The 21,303-nt window shown below is 42.2% G+C and overlaps 1 protein-coding gene across 1 annotated transcript in view; it reads right to left on the bottom strand.

The window, feature by feature from the left end:
* Positions 1–17,259, bottom strand: part of NCALD (neurocalcin delta) — a 417,308-nt gene extending 400,049 nt beyond the window's left edge. Inside the window, exon 1 of the mRNA XM_074316352.2 lies at positions 17,235–17,259. The gene's annotated coding sequence lies outside the window, so the exon portion shown is untranslated. The remainder of the gene's footprint in view (positions 1–17,234) is intronic.
* Positions 17,260–21,303: the final 4,044 nt, after the last annotated feature.

Genomic DNA, 21,303 nt, shown 5'->3' with positions numbered 1-21,303 from the left:
TAGTTTTGTCCTGAGGATCCTGCACAAGACAGATACAACTCGTGACCTTCCTTTATGGAAATGCATTCAGAGTTCCAAATAAGACAGATCATCTCAGTGCTTCTGACCCTACAGGATTGTCACTGGTGGTGCCAAGACATCAGTGGTGGCCAAGGCCTGCCCTCCTTCCCCTCACCCCACTCACAATGACCAGCAAAGGGAACCAGAAAAGGGTAAGGGTAGGGACAAGAGGGGTCCTTCCTGTCCATCCTTCTGCTCCCCACTTGTCCACCAGCAGAGAAGGCGAAAAGCAGGAACTTGAGGCCCACAGTGCCACAGAGTGCAGGACGGGGGAGGGAAGGAGAATTCTCGGAGGCTTCAGCTGGCCGGTTCCCCCAGCTCAGCCAGGGACTGCATGTGCTCTTAGCTTTCATTTCCACTGTTGGTTGCTAAGAGCTATACATAATGCAAAAGTAAATAGTTACGCAGCACAGTTCGGGATACACAAAAACACACATCAATCAGCCAAGGGGAAAAAAAAACTCTCAAAGTTTCGAAGTTTATTTTTAGATCCTGGTTGACCAATTGAGTAACCTAAATGGTCCAAGGAAGAGAAGCTGGGGCATTTAGAAATAGGAAACTGACACTGCAGATCCCCCGGCTCATCTTAGCTTATAAAATATACATCAGTCAAGTCCTCAGGTGTTTTAAGTACCTCAGAGTAGTGCTTTGAATAGGATAAAGCAATCCAATCCAATGCACTCTACTCATGGGACTTGCTCAACAGAAAATATTCCCATCCTTGGGGTTTCAAGACAGTGAAGTGAGTGCAACACAAAATATTGGTATCCTTTAGTAAAGGACTCACTTTAATAAAAGCAATTAAAACAATGATAAAGGAATATGTGTACATCCATTGAGGAGAGGAAAAGTGCTTTATTCTTATATTTCTCACGACATGTGGCACAGTGCCTCAGACAGAGCTGACAGGCAATAAATGTGTGTTGATATTTGTTGAATAAATAATAACAGTCCCAAAAGAGCTCTCATTTCTAGGCAAAACTATCATTATGACCATCCTGAGATTCCCCACATGGTGATCAAACTGGCCAACCAGACTTGAAGTTTCAAAAATAAATTTATCACTATAAAAAGGAATCAAAAGGATGGCCAGAAGAGAATTATCATATGACCCAGCAATCCCTCTTCTGGGTATCTACCCAAAACATCTGAAAACATTTATCCATAAAGATATATGTACTTTGATGTTCACTGCAGCATTATTCATGGTGGCCAGGACACGGGATGGACCTTGAGATAATCATGCTAAGCGAAGTAAGTCACACAGAAAAAGTTGAGAACCATATGATTTCACTCATATGTCGGATATAAAACTGAAAGCAACAAAGGAACAAGACAAAGAAATAAACAAAAACTCATCGACACAGACAACAGTTGAATGGTTCCCAGAGAGTGGGGGTAAGGGGAGAGGTAGAAGAGGGTAAAGTGGGTCAAATATATGGTGATGGAAGGAGAACTGATTCTGGGTGGTGAGCACACAACATGATATATAGATGATGTATTATAGAATTGTACACTTGAAACCTATGTAATTTTACTAACCATTATCACCCCAATAAATTTAATTTTAAAAATTTGCTTAAAAAAAAAAAAGGATGACCAGAACAACAGGTAGAATAATATAAAATAATGAATCAGATTGGAAAATAGGAATAACCCTAAGTGAGTCATGGGGATGTTTGGCTTCTTCACCTGTAAAATGAGATTCCACTTTTTGCTCTGTCCACCTCTTGGCATGAGAAATTGTTGGCAAAAGCTCCTCCTCCTCAGACCCTGCACTACTCAGGATACACCCAAGAGCATGTGACGTTCAAGTTACAGGGCAAAAATCCTGGTCCGGGGGAACAAGGTTTTCTTGGTGTAACAACTAATTCCAAGTAAGTACGAAATCTTTCTTTCTTAGTTTATAGTTGGGGAAAACACACAAATAAGAGAGGTCACTTGCCTTATGGAAACTTTTTAAAAAGCGCCATTCAGTAAAAGGTGATGGGGCAACTGGTTAGTAAATTAAAGAAGAAAAATAATCAGTTTAGATCCTGATTTCCTCCTCACTCCACACCAAAATAAATCATAGTTAGATTAAATAATAATATTTTTTTTAGTTAGGAATTTTTTAAAGCCAGTAGGAAACAGAGCTGAGTATTTATCAAAACCTGTGAAAGATAGGAGTAGGCTGTCCTATCAGTGGAAGAAATTATAGTGGGAACATTTCCTCACTTAACAATCTAAAACTATGTCAATTGGCAAACAATACATGGGAAATAGTTGCAACAAAAGTGACTGAAGATATTTTATTATATGTTATTAAAGATTTTATGCCCATGAAAACAAACCAAGTTGGTAATAATAAATGAGCCCCCTTTGTATCTTTAAAAAGACATATATTTGTGCACCAACAAGGAGAAAGGTGGGGAGACACTGGTTACCTGGGAGGCATGGGAGTAGAGATGGGCCATGAAAGGTTTTCTTTTGCATATCTTTATCCTGAATTGTAATTTGAAAAATAAAATGAAAATCTTAATTTTAACTGATGAGAAAAATATCTAAGGGCAAAGAACATGTAACAGAAAATTAGAAAAAGTAGAAATGCAACTAGTATACACTATGAAAAAGAAATGTTCAGCCTCATAGTGATCAAAGAAATATAAATGAAAATAAAGTATTTGCAATTACCAAATTAAGAAAAATATTGCAGTAATGATACCCAAGGCAAGGGAAAAGAAGATGAGACCAACACAATCACACAATATGAATTGTTTTAATCCATTTGGAAAGCAAATGGTAAAATGAGTCAAGATTTTTTAAGTGTTCAAAATCTATCGGAATCTATTAAATCTATCAGAAATATATCCTAGGATATAATCTCACACAGAGTAAAAGTAATTGTACAAAAATGAGAATAGCAAACAATTAAAATTTTGACCAAATGACCAACATGGAATGGCTAAACAACTGGACGTATATTCATTCAACGGAATATTATTTGCCCAATAAGCAATGTCTACAAAGAATACATAATAAAATGTAAAATTCTTGTAAAAGTTTCATTAATTTTACTCTGAATACTTCACTTTTGACACTACTATGTAAGCGTTTTTTCCACATCAACTAATTCTCCAAGTCTCTGGACCAACTGGGCATCCTATAACTCAATTCTGACCACTAATTACCCAGAGTTAGTGCAGATCCCACACGTCAAGTGTCCCTCACCTCAGACAGCAGCTGCAGGCCCCTCGTCACTGGCACTTCTGACCAATCAGCTATAAGTCAGGGGTTCCAGTGACCCCTTCCTCAGGTTCAATAATTTGCTAGTACAGCACACAGAACTCAGGAAAACAGTTTACTTACTAGATTACCAGTTTGCAGTAGTCCCCCTTACCTACAGGGGATACATTCCAAAACCCCCAGTGGATGCCTGAAACCTTGGATAGTACCAAACGCTATGTACTATGTTTTTTCCTATACATACATACCTACGATCAAGTTTAATTTATAAATTAGGCACAGTAAGAGATTAACATACTAGCTAATAATAAAATAGAACAATTGTAATATTCTATAAAAAATTTATGTGAATATGGTCTCTTTCTCTCTCTCAAAAAATCTCGTGCTATACTCACCCTTCTTATGGTGACGAGATGATAAAATGGCCACGTGAGTAGATGTGTTTGCAGTTTGAGGTGAGACAACAAAACCAGCATGAATTTCTTTTTCCTTCTTCACAATTTCACGGAAGATTTGTTCTTACTGTAGATCTTAGCAACCTCAGTCTATGATTATTTTTTCTTTCCTTATTAGAGAACTTTCACCTTTTCACTTAAAGAAAGCACTTTATGGCTTCTCTTTGACTTGTCCAAATTGCCAATATGACTACTCTTGTGGTTTGGGGCCGTTATAAGTAAAATAAGAGTTACCTGAACATAAGCACTGTGGTAACACTGCAGTCATCTGATAACTGAGACGGCTATTAAGTGACGGGCAGAGAGCGTCTACAACGTAAAGACACTGGACAAAGGGATGATTCATGTTGAGATGTAGTGGGACTCACAAGATTTCATCATGCTCCTCTGAACAGCGTGCAATTGAAAATAGATAAATTGTTTATTTCTGTAATTTTCCATTTAATATTTTTGGATTGCAAATGATCACAGGTAACTGAAACTTTGGAAAACAAAACAGTGGATAAGGGGGAACTATTGTATGATAAAAAGGTACAACTCAGGAACAGCCAAATGGTAGAGATGCGTAGGGCAAGCTATGGGGGAAGGGGCATTCCGAGCACGCACATCACCCTCCTAGCACCTTAATGTGTTCAGCAATCAGGAAGCTCTCCAAACCCAATATTAAGAATTTTTATGGAGCTTTCATTTTGTAGGTATGATTGATTAAATCACTGGCCATTGGTGAATGAATTCAATCTCTAGCCCCTCTCCCCTCCCTGAAGGTCGGGCATGGGGTGGGTGGTATACCTAAAAATTCCAATCCTCTAATTACATGGTTGGTTCATCTGGTAACCAACATCCATCTTCCAAGTGTCACCTCATTAGGGTAAATTCAGATATAGTTGAAAGGGGCTTATTATGAATAACAAAAGATATTCCTCTTATCTCTATCACTCAGAAATTCCAAGGATTTTAGGAGCTCTGTGCCAGCAACTGGGGACAAAGACCAAATATGTATTTCTTATTATATCACAATATCACAGCTTGAGGCATATGGTTGAATAAAAAAATAATATAAAATATATATGTATATAAATATGACTGTGTAAGTAAGAAAAAAATCTCTACAGAAATAATAAAAAAAGAAATGTTCCAAATATTGACTCTGGTTGCCTTTGAATATTTGAATAATGGGTGATATTTTATTCTTCCTAATTTTCTATATTGTGCAGATTTTACTTCCTGATAATGCCTTCCTTTTATAATGGTGTGGGGATGAGACTATGGAGGGAACAGCACCCAAGATCTGAGAATATATTCTTTAAATGACTAGGTTAGAAAAATAGAAGACACAGTCTTCCTGTTGCTTTCCCAGGAAACTTCAGAGGCAAGAGCTGACTTCTGTTTCTCACTGCTTGTCCTCAGTCTCACGTGGACTGGCCGTCTTTTCTTCCCAAGAGTGAGTGGTTGGGAACTCAACATCACTGACTTCCCACATCCCAATCCTCTCCTTCCAACAAGTCGCAGAGCAAAATCCCATCAAAGCGCTCTTACTTTAAATGAACTATCAGAACTTTTAGATCACAGGTCTAAAGAGACGTGTGGGTAAGTGTGTGTGTGTGTGTGTGTGTGTGTGTGTGTGTGTGTGTGTGTCTGCTTCCTCCCCCTTCCTCTATCTCAAAGAGCAGCAAGACAAACTCCAGGGCAATGATGCAGCAATCTGCCTCATTTATCAAATGATAAATAAAAATGATAAATGATAAATCTAGTTATCAAAATAGAACAACAGTGCAAAAGAATGAGAACTGAGGGAACATCAGCCAGCACAACACCCCAACATCAAACCATTTTAAATAACAACAAAGTCCATCTCTCCTCTCAAACTTGCCAGATAGTCCAAATTAATCATCTCTGATTCTCAGCTGCAGTATTTCAGGCCCTATCCATAACACTGAATTAGGCTAAGTATTTCCCCTTCAAGTGCATACAATGGTCAGAAAAATGCTCAAAATCCTTTATTACACTACAGAGGTATGTATCATATATATCTTTACACGAATCTTTACAAAAATCTTCACATAAAAATAATGAAAGATAATATCCTAACTATTAACACTGACTGCCTTTGAATTATGGGTGATAACACTACAATTATGTCCCTAACAGTATGGGGGTCAATTAGAGATTTTTGGTTTCAATACTCTAATACTGTAAATACACCAAAGGGTATTCACTGTTGAAAGAAATTCTCTGAAAGGTTTATAAAATTAAAAAAAATAATAATACAGAAATCAATGCTCCCCCTAATTTATCTCTTTAGTAAATTCAAGTATTTGCGTATCTTGTATGAAATTATTTTCTGAAAGGCAGTGCACTCGTACCTTTGATGTTAAGAACAGCCACAGCAGCAGCATGACTTCTATATGGAAGATGCTGCATCTCATGTTTAAATGTGTTTGCCCACTTACCCTTCTCAACCTTCACAACAACTCCATGAGGTAGGTATGATTTATTGCCCAGTTGTCACCTAAAGATACAAGCTCCAGGGATTTAGATAGCTAATAAATAGCATTCTTTTTTTTCTTATACCGAAAATAACCTTTGACTAAGCTTGGCTTGGGCAACCTGTAAGAAAAACAACTGTTATCAACTAACCAAACAAATAGACTATCAATACAGATGTAGTAATTCTGAATGAAGTAGGGACTGAATTACTACGTCAAGTTTCAAAATGTTAACCAGTCCCCAAATTAGAACTAGAGGAAGGAAGTCATACATGGCCTTTCAACTATAGAAGCAGAAAAAAAATAAACCAATTAAATGGTCTGGTGGAGAACAAGAAAGGTATAGAAAGGCCTAAAAATAGTTTCTGCCTTATCTTTGCTTTAATAATAGCAGATTAGCACCATTCTCCCAGAAATGTCACCTAGGAAACCAGAAATACAGAGATGTTCGGAAAAATACATGTGTATAAATCTATTTTTGCCATTTTTTGAATATAAATGATCACTATTGCAAAAAGAATAATAATTAGGAGACTATATAAGGAAAAAAATGGTAGGTACAGAAGAAAGTTTTGTAAGTAGGTACCCAGAGTAAAGCAGGCTCATAAGGTATAAAAGGAGGTCTCTATCTGTATAAGAAGCCCTGACCCAATGCCTGAAATTTGGGCCAACAATATACTAGCAGTGTGAAACATATTTTTTCTATGTTCTTTAAATCTCCTGTTTTTATCTCATAAACCAAGAGCGGACTGATACAAATAGGGTGGGCTGGCAAATTTTCAAATGTATTTGGAAAACTGTCTTAAGTCTCACTTAAATAGGGTGACCATATGCCCCTGTTCACCTAGGAAAGTCCCTGTTTGGCCTTTTGTTTCTAATTAATAATAATTACCTTTCACTCTCAAAAGTGTTCTGGTGTGAACAATAAATAATATGGTCACCTTATATCTAGTCAAGACATATTTCTTTTATTTTTTGTTGTTTTTTAAATTTACTAGGGTGACAATTGTTAGTAAAATTACATAGATTTCAGGTGTACAATTCTGTATTACATCATCTATAAATCCCATTGTGTGTTCACCACCCAGAGTCAGTTCTCCTTCCATCACCATATATTTGATCCCCCTTACCCTCATCTCCCCTCCCCCCACCCCCCACCCCCCTTACCCTCTGGTAACCACTAAACTATTAAGACATATTTCTTGACCACTGAACAATGTGTTAGCTACTAGGCTGGGAACTTAGATTAGTACCAAATGTAATTATAAGATAGAATCCCTGCTCTTCAGAACGCTACAATCTAGTTGAGAAGATATAAGTAACACCCAAAATAACAGTGAAAAAATGATTATCATCAGTGTAGCCTCGGCTGAGAGCCGGAGTTCAGGTCAGAGACAAAGTGCACCGTGTATCCCCTCAAGTGAAACACTCTTTGGTGCTCATGGTGAAAGCAACTGTGCTCCCTGAGCACTTACTGTACAGCAGGCACTGACTGCTAAGCGTGATGCCCACGTGATCGCACTGCACGCTCAGAACAACCCTATCAGCGAGAACTGTACTTATCCTCACTTTACAGATGAGGTGACCCTCCCAAAGTCATGCCAAAGAATTCATGTTCTCCACTGCTCTGAGGACAGAATGCTTCCTCGTTGCCCAGCCTTACCAGGAGTTGGTGCAGCAGTCACGTGTCATCAGAGCCATCAGCTTCTCTTGCTGCTCTGTAGCAATGCAAGGTGTGCTCAAACCCTGGCAAAGGGTTGCTGAATCGGTTAGGGCACAGGCAGGAAACAGAAGGTGCTCTCTAATCCTATTGAGGCGTCCTATTGAAGAGGCTACTGAGAAGAGAGCAATAAGGTTTAGGAAAGCAATGAAGGATCATGCAGGACTAAGGCATCAGAAAGTCATCACCATCCCTAGGCCTGAGTGCAGCAGGGGAGGACTTGACTAAAGGAGCCTAAAGAGGGTGGCTGTATAGAGAGGATGCTTGGCAGGAGCTGTGGCCTTTGGCAATTTCCATTTCCCTATTGCCTCCTGCTGCCTTGCATGTGACAGGTTTGCTTCGTCTGCTGTATTGACGAAGCAAACCTGTCACATGCAACGCAGCAGGAGGCAATGGGGAAATGAATTCCCTACTTCACTTTCCTCCTACTCTCCCAAAAGTGGACTCGACCCACCTGTGGCTGAATTATACCAGAAATCAGAAGACAAAGATGGCCATTGACACCCCTGGTAGAGCTCAACCTCTCTGGGCACAGAGTCAGGTAGATGAGGGAACAGAGAAGATGTGGAGGAGCCAACAAGAGATGTCCAGCCTGCTTGCTGTGTCCTTGCCCCTACTGAAGCATATGCTCCAACTGAGGCCGAGTAAACTGTCCTGGTCACTCCTTGGGGGTCCAGAAGATGCTAGGTAACCAAGAAGATGCCATCCTCAGCATACATGCAAGGCCAGGACCAGTTCATGGGCAAGTGACCTGACCTGTGCAGTCACACAAGGCCCCGTGCTCAGAAGAGCACCACACTTGGTCTAATGCTCTGCTGACACTATCTAAAAATTCTTAATAATTTTTTAACAAAGGCACCACATTTTCATTTTGCACTGGGCCTCACAAATTATGGAGCCGGTCTTGTGCAAGGCAAACCATTTTCTTCAGCAGGTGAGGCTAAATTCTGTAAGTATCATAGCATTCCAGGTATATTATTCAAAGCCAGCAGATACAGAGTTAATATTAACCAGCATGACAATGATACAGCAGAATAAGTAACTTAAAGTGGAGGGACATTTTACCTTTTTATCTTCTTTCTCCTTTGAAGTGGCTGAGAAACCAAAATTGGCTGCTCCATAGAAAGAAATACACCTTAATTACAACAGCCTCTCCATAGCACAAAGGGAATGGATTTTGGCCGTTACTCACTTAATGTGATCAATGCAGATAACCTAACAAAATAATTTATGCCCAGGGGTCGGCTTTCTTGATGTACCCATTAGATGGGCTGTAGCCTTCAAATTAGCCAGGTAATTGCCAACATCACACTTGACCTTGCCTCATATGCCCGGTGTACATGGCCCACAGACTGGGACTCAGTATTGAAAACACATGCATAAAAGTCTCATTAATGGGCTAGCAACGTTCATGAACCATATTTCTAAGCCAATGTTTTCTGAAAGCCTAGAAACTTGAGCCTACACTGCTTCTGCTTCCCTTTCCCAAAAGACTCTTAACATCTAGCTTTCCTCTGAGTAATTATAGTCTTAATAGCAGCTGGAGAGCCCCAGGTGCGAAGCCAGAACAGGGCCAGTGGCTGCCCTTTCTCTCATTCATTTCCTCCTACACCATTGGGCAAAGCAAAGCACAGAAAGCTTCCAGCCGAGGCAGGGATCACACTGGCTTTTGACAGCCTCTTTCACTCACCCCTCCATTTCAGAAGTAAGGGATGGTAGATTTTCAATTTTTTGTTTGCTTTGTTCTTTACAGTTAGAATAAAATTTCAACAGATCAAATCAAAAGCATTTCCAAAACCTCTACTGTGTCAAGGAACCTAGAATCCAGGTGGTAAATCAAGTCTAGGGGAATTGTGACAGAAATCAGAGGCTCAGGGCCCGTGGTGTACACCCGTGAGCCCTCCACTGGGGTGAATGGCGGCCCCTAAAAAGATATGTTTACCTTCTAAACCCTGGAACAGATGGATGTGACCTTATTTGGAAAAAGGGTCTTTGCAGATGTAATTAAGGATCTTGAAATACGAACAACCTGGGTTAGTTATCCAGGTGGGTCCTAAACACAACAACTAGTGTACTTATAAGAGATACACAGAGCCGAGGAGCAGGGCCTGTGACCATGAAGGCAGTGGTGGGACTGACGTAGCCTCAAGCCCAGAAATGCCAACAGTCACCAGAAGCTGGAAGAGGCAAGCAAAGAATTCTCCCCCAGAGCCTCTGGGGGAAGAAGCTTGGCCCTGCTGATACCCTCCTTGCTGCCCTCCCAATCGGTGAGAAAAAAAATTCTGTTGTTTTAAGCCAGCCAGTTTGTGGTAATTTGTTACAACGGCCACAGGAAACGAATACAAGCCCTCAGCTACATTTCTCACCCATGGCTTCAGCTTCACCACCTCCTGGAGTGGAAAATATGAGGCCTTCCAAAGCAGCCCAATATGTTTTCACAGTGCGCCTCGTTCTGGCCCCAGAATAGGTCTTTTCCCCAACGCAGTGCTTCACGTATTTGGAGACCATAATAATCCAGCTCCCACACAGCTTTTTCTGGCTAGAGAGCCCCTCAGGCATGCCTCCGGGAGGTGGGCCCCATCCCCCACACTAGACACTGCCCTCAACATTCTCCAGCAAGGATAGCACAGAGGAAACCATCTCTTGTCCTGAACACGCGCAAGGTCTCATTAACGTTTAAGCAGCCAGGTTACACTGGCAACTCCTCTGGAGCTTTCAACTTAAAGCAAAACAAAACAAACCTACATCTTTTTTGCATGTGTTTCAAGGACATATTGTCAGCCTCATCAATTATAGAGAAAAAATTTTTTATCTAAATATAATCAATCAGCTGTAATTGATTGCTTGTTATGTAGGGGGGAAAATGGCAGGGGGCGGAATTCTGAGCAGTCATTGACACATTTTGACAGCCAAGCTAAATTTGTACAAATCAGATTATTCCCAAAGAATCAAAACACATAGATTTGAGGAAAACCAATATTTCAGATCCAATTGAATATATGAAAAAAAAGTTTGTTCCTGGGTTCAAATCCCAGCTCCACAACTTACTAGCTACTGACCTTGGGTAGGTCATACGATCTCTTAATATTTCAGTCCCTTACATGTAAAATAAGGATAATCATAATGTTCCCTCATGCTGGATTCTCTGTGGCGGCCCCTACAGATTCACCCTCCTCTCTCCTCCACTCCTCTCTGGGCCCTGGGAGGCTGATTTCTTTGTACAAGGCAGTCCCTACATCACAAGCTTTCTTGCCCTCTGGCTTCTGGTTGGCTTGGCTAATTGGAAGGCACCAGCAAAAGATCAGAGTGGGGAGGAAGAGTGGTTGGGGTCTCATTCACCCGGTGCCTCCCTGCCAAAGCACAATTTGGGCAGTAGCTGTATTCCTCTACTGAAGAGCAATTCCAGAAACTGCTCTCTCATGTCACCCTTTCAGGCCCGGAGTAGTAGAGGCTGGCATGCATTGCTGGATCCACTCTTGCTGATCTCCCTTAACCTTGCCCATCTTTATGAATAGTCCCTTCATTAAACTTTCTTTAGTTATACGCTTCAAGTGTGTTATCTGCCTCTTTGTGGGACCCTGGCTGAAAAACCCTTCAACGTATTTAGAATACTCCCTTGTTCATAGAAAGTGCTTAAAAGCATTTGCAATCATTATAGTTATTATTAGCAACAGCAGTCAACTTGTCTGAAGTATTCTTGGCTATGAGCTAGCTCAGTGCCATATTTACCTTTCCTCTCCAAGTCCAATACCATTTAGTGGTGGTGATCAATATAACATCCTCAGTTGTACAGATGTGGAGAAAACTAGTATGTTCTCTTTCGTCTGGGTAACTAAAATAGCCCCCTAACTCCTGTTCTGCCTTCTTCTCTCCCCTTTCTCTCTAATGTCAGCATCTCCCTGATGAAGCCATTGCCACATGCAACAAAGAATCAATAGCTCCTCACACCTCTCTGGATGGAATTCAAATCCTACCACTATCCCTCACAATTCAATCTCAAACTACTTTTAAGAATGTCTTAAACATTTCACAGCCACTAGGATGGCTATTATTTTTTAAGAAAACTGAAAATAACAAGTGTTGGCGAGGGTGTGGAAAAATTTGAAGCCTTGTCTATTGCTGGTGGGCATGTAAAATGGTGCAACTGCTATAGAACACAGCAAGTTTTGAGGTGGCTCCTCAAAACTTAAACATAACATTACCGTATGACACAACAATTCCACTTCTGGATATATACCCAAAAGAATTGAAAGCAGTGACTAGAATAGGTATTATATCCATATTCACAGCAGCATTATTCACAATAGCCAATAGCAGCATTTTTCACAAAGGTGAAAGCCATCTACATGCCTATCCACAGATGAAGGGGTAAACAAAATGGGGTAAAAACATACAATGGAATATTATTCAACTTTATAAAAGAAGGAAATGCTGACACATGCTGCAATATGAGTGAAACTTGAAGACATTATACTAAGTGGAATAAGCCACAAAAGGACAAATCTTGTATGATCTCACTTATGTAATGTACCAAGAGTAGTCAAATTCATAGAGACAGTAAATAGAATGAATGGTGGTTGCCAGCGCTGTGGGGCAGGGGAAATGGAGAGTTTTTGTATAAGGGGTATGGCATTTCAGTTTGGAAAAATGAAAAAATTCTGGAGGTGGATGATGGTAACAGTTGCGCAATAATGCAAATGTACTTACTGTACTTAATGGCACAGTTAAATGGTATGATTAAAATGGAAAATTTCATGTTATGTATATTTAGCCTCAATAAAAAAAATAATGTATTCAAGAAATATTTATTACTTATCTATCACACAAAGCACTCTACTGGGGATATATCAATAAACAAACTGGAAGGTCACTGTCCCCATCAAGGGGGCTCTGCTCCCCACATAGCCTTCACCCCATGCAATCTGCCCCCTAATTACGTCTTGCACTTTCACATTGGAATATAAGTTCCTTAAAGACAAGGAACTAGATCTTATTCATTCTATATCCCTAGAACTTATCACAATGGTGAGTACATAGAAACTGCTCAAAAACATTGGTTATATAAGTTAGTAAAAATCCAGCCAAGGACGTCTGTATCTTCTTTTTTTCCTCACATCCTCTAGCCAGTCAGTACTTAACATTTCCTGTAGTTAGCTAAATTTTCAGAAATAAAAGAATAGCACTTCACACTAAACTCACTTTAAATTGCTGTGTTCACAAATAATTCTCCTAAGTGCATAAATTGTGGGTTTCAAATCAGAACTAGTCGTGTGTCTGTGGGCAAGTCGCTGAGTGCCCCCAAACCTGTTTCTCTCATCTATGACGTGAGATGCTAGCAGTACTATGGTGGACATCTATTGCTTTGCAGTCAAAATCCATTGGCCCATCTCCTTGTGACAGTCTAACAATGTTCTGTTGGGGAAATACCCATGTGCCTACTCCTTAGCCTACGGCTCAGGGGTGAAACCTGTGACCAAGCCCAAGCCCTAAGAAGTTATGGAACCTGGGCCATAAGAACAGGCATGGGACTCAATCAGAGCCAATGAACCACAACTAGTCATTGTGAGCAATGCTCCATACAGGTTCCCACTTTCTGGCTGGATTTAAAGACCAGACTATCTAAGGTCTGGAGCTCTTACAGCCATCCCATAATAAAATGGGGCCTAAACATGGTGCCAACTCCAAAAAGGAAACCAAGAAATGTGGAAAGAGAAATCACATCCTGGTAACGATGCTTGAACCCTGGATCAAGCCATACCTGAAAGCCAAAATAACATTCCTTTTTACTTAAAATAGTTTGACACTTGCAACAGAATTGAGTCCTCACTAAAACATCTCCTGAAAAAAATATTTCAAAGATTAAATGAGATCCTCACATACATACGTAGCACACTCAATAAATGTAAATTACTGATGTTAACTGTGGTGATAGTTTATTGTTGTGGTAGAAATTTCCTGGCTTCTTCTAGAGATCACTTTTAACCCATGTGCTCTGTCCCTGATTTCTGCCTTAATTGTCCTTCAGTGATACACTTTATCACGGTGATAGAAATAGAGGGATGATGAGCACAAGCGAAATAGAGGGATGATGAGCACAAGCTTGTCTGCCACTGCTCTCTGGTGCCACACCCTAACAGACATCACTAATTGACCACAGCACTCTTTTCTACTGAGCCTGGACCCCGCCTTGGATTCCTATTCAACCCAACTCTCCAGGCAGCTACTACCGATCAATCAAAGATGACATGCAAAGGAAAACCAATTGTCTCAGCTCCAGAACAGCAGTTGGCAAAGTGTTTCTATAAGGAACAAAGTAGTAAGACTTTTAGGAATGGTCTCTATCACGTATTCTTCTTTGTGTTTTGATTTGTTTTGTTTACAACACTATAAAACTGTAAAAAGCATTTTTGCTCTCTTGGCTTTACAAACCCCCTGCTCTGGAGCCTTGAAACTAGACCCAGAGGCTGTCCCAGAGCACCAGGCACCAGCTTATCTCCCTCTGCACAGGGCTCCTGGAAGCCCAGTAATGGAGCTCTTGGAAATGCCACCTCTGTCAGAAGTGTACCCCAGAACACACTGAATCCCTGAAAAGTAACAAAGGAGCTTTGATGAGAGCAGAGTTCCTGTTCTCATCATACCAATCGCAGGGCACACAGAAATCCACACTCTGGGGGGAGCTACAACCCACCGAAGAGCTACAGTGCTCATGTGATGACCTTCACCTCGGCTTCCAGAAGCAAATCCACTGATTCAGTTCACCTCAGAGAGCTGGACCTCCATCCTCCCCCACCAAATCGGAGATGTCTGAACTTTTTATGAGGGAAGTCAGGAAAGAGTTCAGATCACTGCATTTCCCCATTGTTAGTCTAAACCCTTACGCTTAAGAAATAAATAGCTCTGAAATGGTTCCAAGATAGTATGTCATATTCCTTTTAGCCAACCTTTGATTCCTTCGTATTTCCCAAAATTTTTTTTTATTAAAGTAGTATATATAAAGATTGGTTTGGCCATCCTCCCTACTATTCTCCATATTTGCTTCTGGCTTTAGTGAAATTGACTGAACTTTGCTTGACTGATGTTCATTTATTCATTCAACACACATTTGCTGACATTCCCAATCCATCTGTCAAGGCACTTGCAGGTGGGAAGACTGACATGTGATGCTGCTGCACTGTGATGGGAGGGGTATTATGCAGGGTAAGTGTCAGCATGAAGTAAGGACAGCTCGGTCAGCTCCAGGAGGGGGTACCAAGAGGTCTGCCGGAAGTCAGTGTGGCTGCAGCTGAGTAGGGAAGAATGCATAGGAGTTGACCAGACAAGGAAGGGTGGGACGATGACAGGTGCTGAGACTCAATGGCTTGAGCTGAGGCTACACATGGGGAGGCTTGGGAGATGAGTGAGCCTGGGGAGGAAACAAGGGTGTGGTTGTGAAATTCCTTGGAGTCCAAACTCTGTCCTGAAAGCCACAGAAAACCTCTTAAGGAAATTAAGCAGAATGACTGGCTTAGATTTTTATTTTCAAAACAAGCTTTCTAGTTGCAGTTTGGAGAACAGACTGGAGCACGAGTGTCCTGATTCGGAGCAAGGAGCCCGGCGTGAAGACAGTTGGAGCAATTCAGACAAGAAGTTATGAGATCATGAACTAAATCAATGACAACAACAAAAAAATAATAAGAGCTCCTATTTGTGCAGTCTTATTAATGACAAGGCACTGTGTGAAGTCCTTTCTTTATATTAACTCATTTTATCTTTACAATAAACCTGAGGGAGGTTTGGTACTATTATCAACTTTATGCCACAGATCAGGAAACACTGAGAGGTTAAGTAATGAGCCCAAGGTCTGGGAGCTATTCATGTCCCAGCCAGAACTCATATCCAGAAGTCCTGCTGCAAAGTTCACCTCTCCCAGCCCATTGCCCTAGCACACTCCTAGAGAGGACTGGATGCTTTCCAGTGGTCTGGCTTGGGTACCTGAACATTTGGGTTTCAGCTTCTTGAGCCTTCTCCTCTGAATGAAGCCCCTCCCCAAGTCTGTATTTAGGCCCCAATGGTCTCCCTATACACCCACACTCCCACCATCACACCACCACCCCTTTCTCCTTTGCAGTCCTTGCATCCTGCATTTGACCCTAAACCACATCTTCCCGTTGGAGTGAAAACCCTCACAAGCATTGCCAATTAGGTCTGAGGAATCAGGACAGAGAACCCTGCTCTTGGTAACACAGTTGTGTAAGTCTTCTTTTCAAATCAGACCGAACTGGGAAAACTTTGAGCAAGCTTGTGTGGTTTCCTTCTCAGCGAGCGAGACCTTGGCAAACCTACTTCAGTGTTTCACACTAGTTTTTCTATGAACAGAACGTATACCATCATTTAAGGCCAGCGTTTAACACACTTGGCAGGCCTGGTCTGCAGCCACAGACAGACATGCCGGAAGAAAGTGGCCCTGGCGGGGACAGCTTCAGAGTCAAATGGCTTTCTTTCTCCGGGCATGAAAGTTAAAGCAAGCATCTGCAGCAAGAAACTTGTGTATTTCCTGCGGACAGGGAGACCTCCTGCCCCTCCCGGGCTGATACAACCCACTTTGCACATCCTGCTTCTCTGGAGCTAAAAATAAATCGGTATGCATTGAAAAACACTCAAACACATCTCCCTAGCACTCCCCTTCCCGAGTCCCCGAGAGCAAGAGACGCAAAGCTTTCGGGTCCTGAGTCCAAAATACAGACGACTTCCTCCTCTGCATTCAACTAGCGCCTTCCCGTCGCTCCCAAAGCCCCCTTCCCGGGCCCCCACCTCTCGCACACGCCTCCTCTAGCCCCTCAGGGCCGACTCCGCAGGCCCGGGAACCGGCGAGTGTACTCGACCCCAACCCCCGCCCCGGAGGGATGCTCTGGAGATCCCCGGGCCACCAGGCACGCGAACGCCCCCTTCCGACACAGCGCGCCCCCATCCTGCCCGCCCCGCTCGCCTCTGAGCGTCCCTCTGCAAAGTTGCTCTCTCCTTTTCTGCCACCCATCCTCAAGGTCTTTGGTTTTGTTTTGTTTTACTTCTGAGGCATTGGGGAAAGGACTGGGGAATTGACAGGCGAAAATGAACCCGGGAAGGACCGTGGGATCAGGTCCCGAGGACCGCGCGCTCCAAGTGCCCACCCATGTATCAGCCGCGCCCCAAGCGCACCAGTCCCCCCAGCAGCCGCTCCCGATGCCACCGCCCCCCCAGCACACTCGCCCCGGCTGCAACTCCAGCTCCGCTCTGGCTCCGAAGAAGCCGAGAGCAGGCGCTGCGACTCACCGCCTTGGCTGCTCCCGGCGTCTGTGTCTCTGCTGGCAAAGCGGCGGCGGCGGCGGCAGCGCCTTCCCCCCGCCCGCCTCCCCCTGGACAGCTCCGCCGCCTGCCGCGCCCCCCTCCCCAGCCTCGCTGCTCTGCCTCCCTCCTCGCGGCCACCCACCCCCACTCCCCACTGCGGCCTGGCAGGCAGCCTCTCCCCGGGTGCAGGGGGTGTCAGCTGAGGCTCGGGGTTTACAGGTGCAGTAGACGCCTCCACCTTGACCGGGTGCAGCCGCGGACTTATCTGCGTTGCGCCCCCCGGTCCTAGCCAACCTCCCAGGCTTCTGGCTGGGCTGCACTGGCACTTTCCAAGGGATGCCATCTGTTTGCCTGTTCGGGTCGGGAGGGAGGTCAGATTCAACCGACAGCACCTTCTTCTAGGCTTCGATTGAGGGCAGTGAGGAATGGAGGTGCTGGAATCCCTGCTTGTTGTACTGAATTCAACGGGAGGGGGGGGAGTTGGAAGGCCATGTTCACAAGGTGTTAGGGGGCTGCTCTTGCCTAACCAGTGCTTTCTGTTATCTAGGGATGGCTTAACAGAAACTCAGGAGGAGGGCATCTGAAGGGGACCTCTTATCCCCACCCCCACCCCTTCGTCCACTCCAGAATGCCACCAAATCTTTTATCGACTGGAGATGATGCTAAGCAAACGTCTTGTCAATTCATTCATCCGATATTTATCAAGTGGCTGCCACCACACGCTCCTGTCTTGCTGTGTTGGCCACTCATGACCTGTCAAAAAGCCACAGTGACTTCTTGTGTTTGTCAACCCCAGTGACATTTCCAGAACTCCCACAGCAGATCTCAATAGCAACTTAGGTTCATTGATTTAAAATTGTGCTGGTTAAACATAACAAAAAGGTGCGATGTAAAGCTATAAGGGCACCATGACCTGTCCATGTTTGTTATAATAATTACAAAATCTTCTATTATGACTAGTAATAGAAATGACAGTTACATTTAGGTCAAACAGCTGCCAACTCTGATTTGAAAATCAAGTAAAAGGTCCACCTGACTGAAACCATCCTCTTAGTTCTGCCTTCAATTTCCACATCATTTACTCCTTCAGGCAATGCTTGAAAAATAAAGTTACCGTATTTTGCCGTGTATAATGTGCACCCACGTTTTTGGCCCAAACTTTCAGGGGGAAAAAATTTTCGTTTTCGTTTTTTTAATGCATTTTTTTCAACTTTTACTTATTTTAAGTGTGTTTTTCCAGAACCCATTAGCTCCAAGTCAAGTAGTTGTTTCAATCTAGTTGTGGAGGGCGCAGCTCACAGTGGACCATGCGGGGATCGATCTGGCAGTCTTGTTGTTAAGAGCATGGCGCTCTAACCTACTGAGCTAACCAGCCGCCCCTCATTTTAATTTTTTAATTCAAATATTTATTTGTTTACATTTAGGTACTTGTTTTTTGCATTATAAAGGAATTTTAGCATTTTTTAACATATTATGGTACAAGAAATTTTATGTAACAAATGATTACAAAACACAAGAACAGATAGAAGGTACAAGAAATTTTATGTAGAGAGGTTTAGAAAATAGTCGGTAACCACAAGATGACCATGGGGTTTTGAAAATTAATTTGGGGAACGTACAGAGGGATAGTGGATGGGGGGTGAGGGGTTCACACAGTGTGAGGGATATAAATGATAAACGTCTAAGTTTTGCTTTGTCTTGTGCACCTGAAACTAATAAAAAAAAAAAAAAAGAAATTTTATGTACCAGTAACAAATTTACGATATTTACGCATCAAAGAAGGCCAAGAACTCTTCATATTTGCAATTTCTTTGTTAGTTCAACAAAACTGATTATCCTATTCCAGGGTATTATTTTGCATATGGATATCGTTGTTGATTTCTAGAGTTACACTTTTAACTCATAAGTATGAATAAAAGAATTAAAAATATTTATATAGACACAGAATTAGTACTACCCATGTATAATGCACATCCTTATTTTTTTCTCACAAATTTGGGCAAAAAGGTATGTATTATACACGGCAAAAGACGGTATCTGAGAAGCCAGTAAACCATTATTGGACACTAACATTTTTTCTTGAATTGAATTAGCAGATTAACCCAACGGCTCACCTTGCCTCCCTGGATCAATACACACTGGAATCACTTAGGGCGCTAGGGTTTTGTTTTCTAATACTAGACCTGGGCCGTACTCCTGGAGATTCTGACTTAACTGGTCAGGGGTGACGCCTGGCCTGGAGATTTATTTCCTTGGTTTCTGGGAGATTCTGGTGTACAGCCAGGATTGGAAACCCAGGATTAGCCAATCATCAAAAAAGGCCTAAGGCAATGGGATATAGAACAAGGAAGTTTTGAGGCAGGTAAAGGACTGAGCAGGTGTTGCCAACTCAAAAGTCCCTAAAGGATTAAGAAGCAGTGACAAAGAAGTAACTTAGGCGGTGTTAACAGGGGCAAACTGGGAAGGGCATCATGCTGTCAAGAGAGCAACCTCGTTTTTCTACATGGGAAAATTCAGGTCCAATGTGGCCATCAAGTTGAGTTTTTTTGTCTCTTTGTTGTTTGTTGTTTTTTGTTTTTCCAGAGAAGCCAGAAATCTGCATTTAATACGAACTCGTCTCATTTTAAATTACTGATAACTAATTTTTAAAATCTTTTAAGTACTCTACAGGCCAAGAAAGAAGAGTTTGTAGGCCACAAGGGGTCCCCAGGTCATCAGTTGGTCAGCTATGGTCTGGACAGTATAGGGCTGGTCATTGCCTACAGACTGTGGGAAGAACCCTGGTGTGGGGACTGAGCCCCAGAAAGCAGTTTCCAGACTCTCGGCCTCACATAGACAGGTGCTGGCTCAGGTAGTAAATAGCCATCAACTGTGATTGGATGGCCATCAGCTGTGGCTAGTTGGCCGTCAGCTGTAACCAGTGAGCCATTGGCCACTAATATAACTGCTGTGGCTTCGCTAGCAGAGAGAGAAAGAATGGGGCTAGCAAGAAGATGGCAGCTGGGCTGGCAAGCGTGGATGGTGGTTTGCAGTCAGTGTGGATCCAGCCTCCAGTGAGAGTATAGTGCCGCCAGAGAGAATGTAGTGGTATGACTCCCCTACCTATGGCTCCGTGGGTGTTCCTTTTTGGCCTCACTGTATCCTGCATTCTTGTGGGGAGAGGGAGCAGAGACCCCCAAGGCCGCCCCACATGACACCTGGCGTGTCAGGGGCAGTTGTGGAAGGTAGCAGTGCTTGGTGGCTGTGTCTCTGAAAAACAGTGATTTACAGAACAACTTGCTTCATTTTTAAATTTTGCTATAATGATCTCTGCTTTTTTGTTTTGTTTTTTGTTTTTTGTGTTTTTTTGTATTAAATTTATTGGGGTGACAATTGTTAGTAAAATTACATAGATTTCAGGTGTACAATTATCTCTGCTTTTTTTAAAAAAAGGCTTTATTTAGATATAATTTGCATAGCATACAATTCATCCATTTAAAGTATTTAAATTTAATGTTTTCAGTATATTCACAGAGTTGTACAACTATCACCACAATCACCACAACCAATTTTAGAACTGATTTTGATTACCCCCAAAAGAAATGCCATACCTACCATGTTTCCCCGAAAATAAGACCTAGCTGGACAATCAGCTCTAATGCGTCTTTTGGAGCAAAAATTAATATAAGATCCGGTCTTATTTTACTATAGTAAAATAGTAAATTTTTGGATATAATAAAATATAAGACCGGGTCTTATATTAATTTTTGCTCCAAAAGACGCATTAGAGCTGATCGTCCGGCTAGGTCTTATTTTCAGGGAAACACAGTATTATCAGTCATTCCCTTCTTTCTCCTAACCCCCAGGCCCTGGCAACCACCCACCTACTTTCTATCTCTGTAAATTTGCCTATTCTGGGCATTTCATATAAATGAAGTGTTCATACAATATGAAGTCAGTGACTGGTTTCTTTCACTTAGCATAATGTTTTCAAGGTTCATCATCTATGTCATCATTACTTCATTCCTTTTTTATGAACAAATAATATCCCATGACCCCATATGTCATATTTTGT

This window comes from Rhinolophus sinicus, chromosome 6 (assembly GCF_057876585.1).
Source record: "Rhinolophus sinicus isolate RSI-liver-muscle chromosome 6, RSI-T2T, whole genome shotgun sequence".
NCBI classification, from domain to species: Eukaryota; Metazoa; Chordata; class Mammalia; order Chiroptera; family Rhinolophidae; genus Rhinolophus; species Rhinolophus sinicus.
The sequence above is the reverse complement of the archived record's forward strand: the minus strand, read 5'-3'. Positions and strand labels throughout refer to the sequence as shown.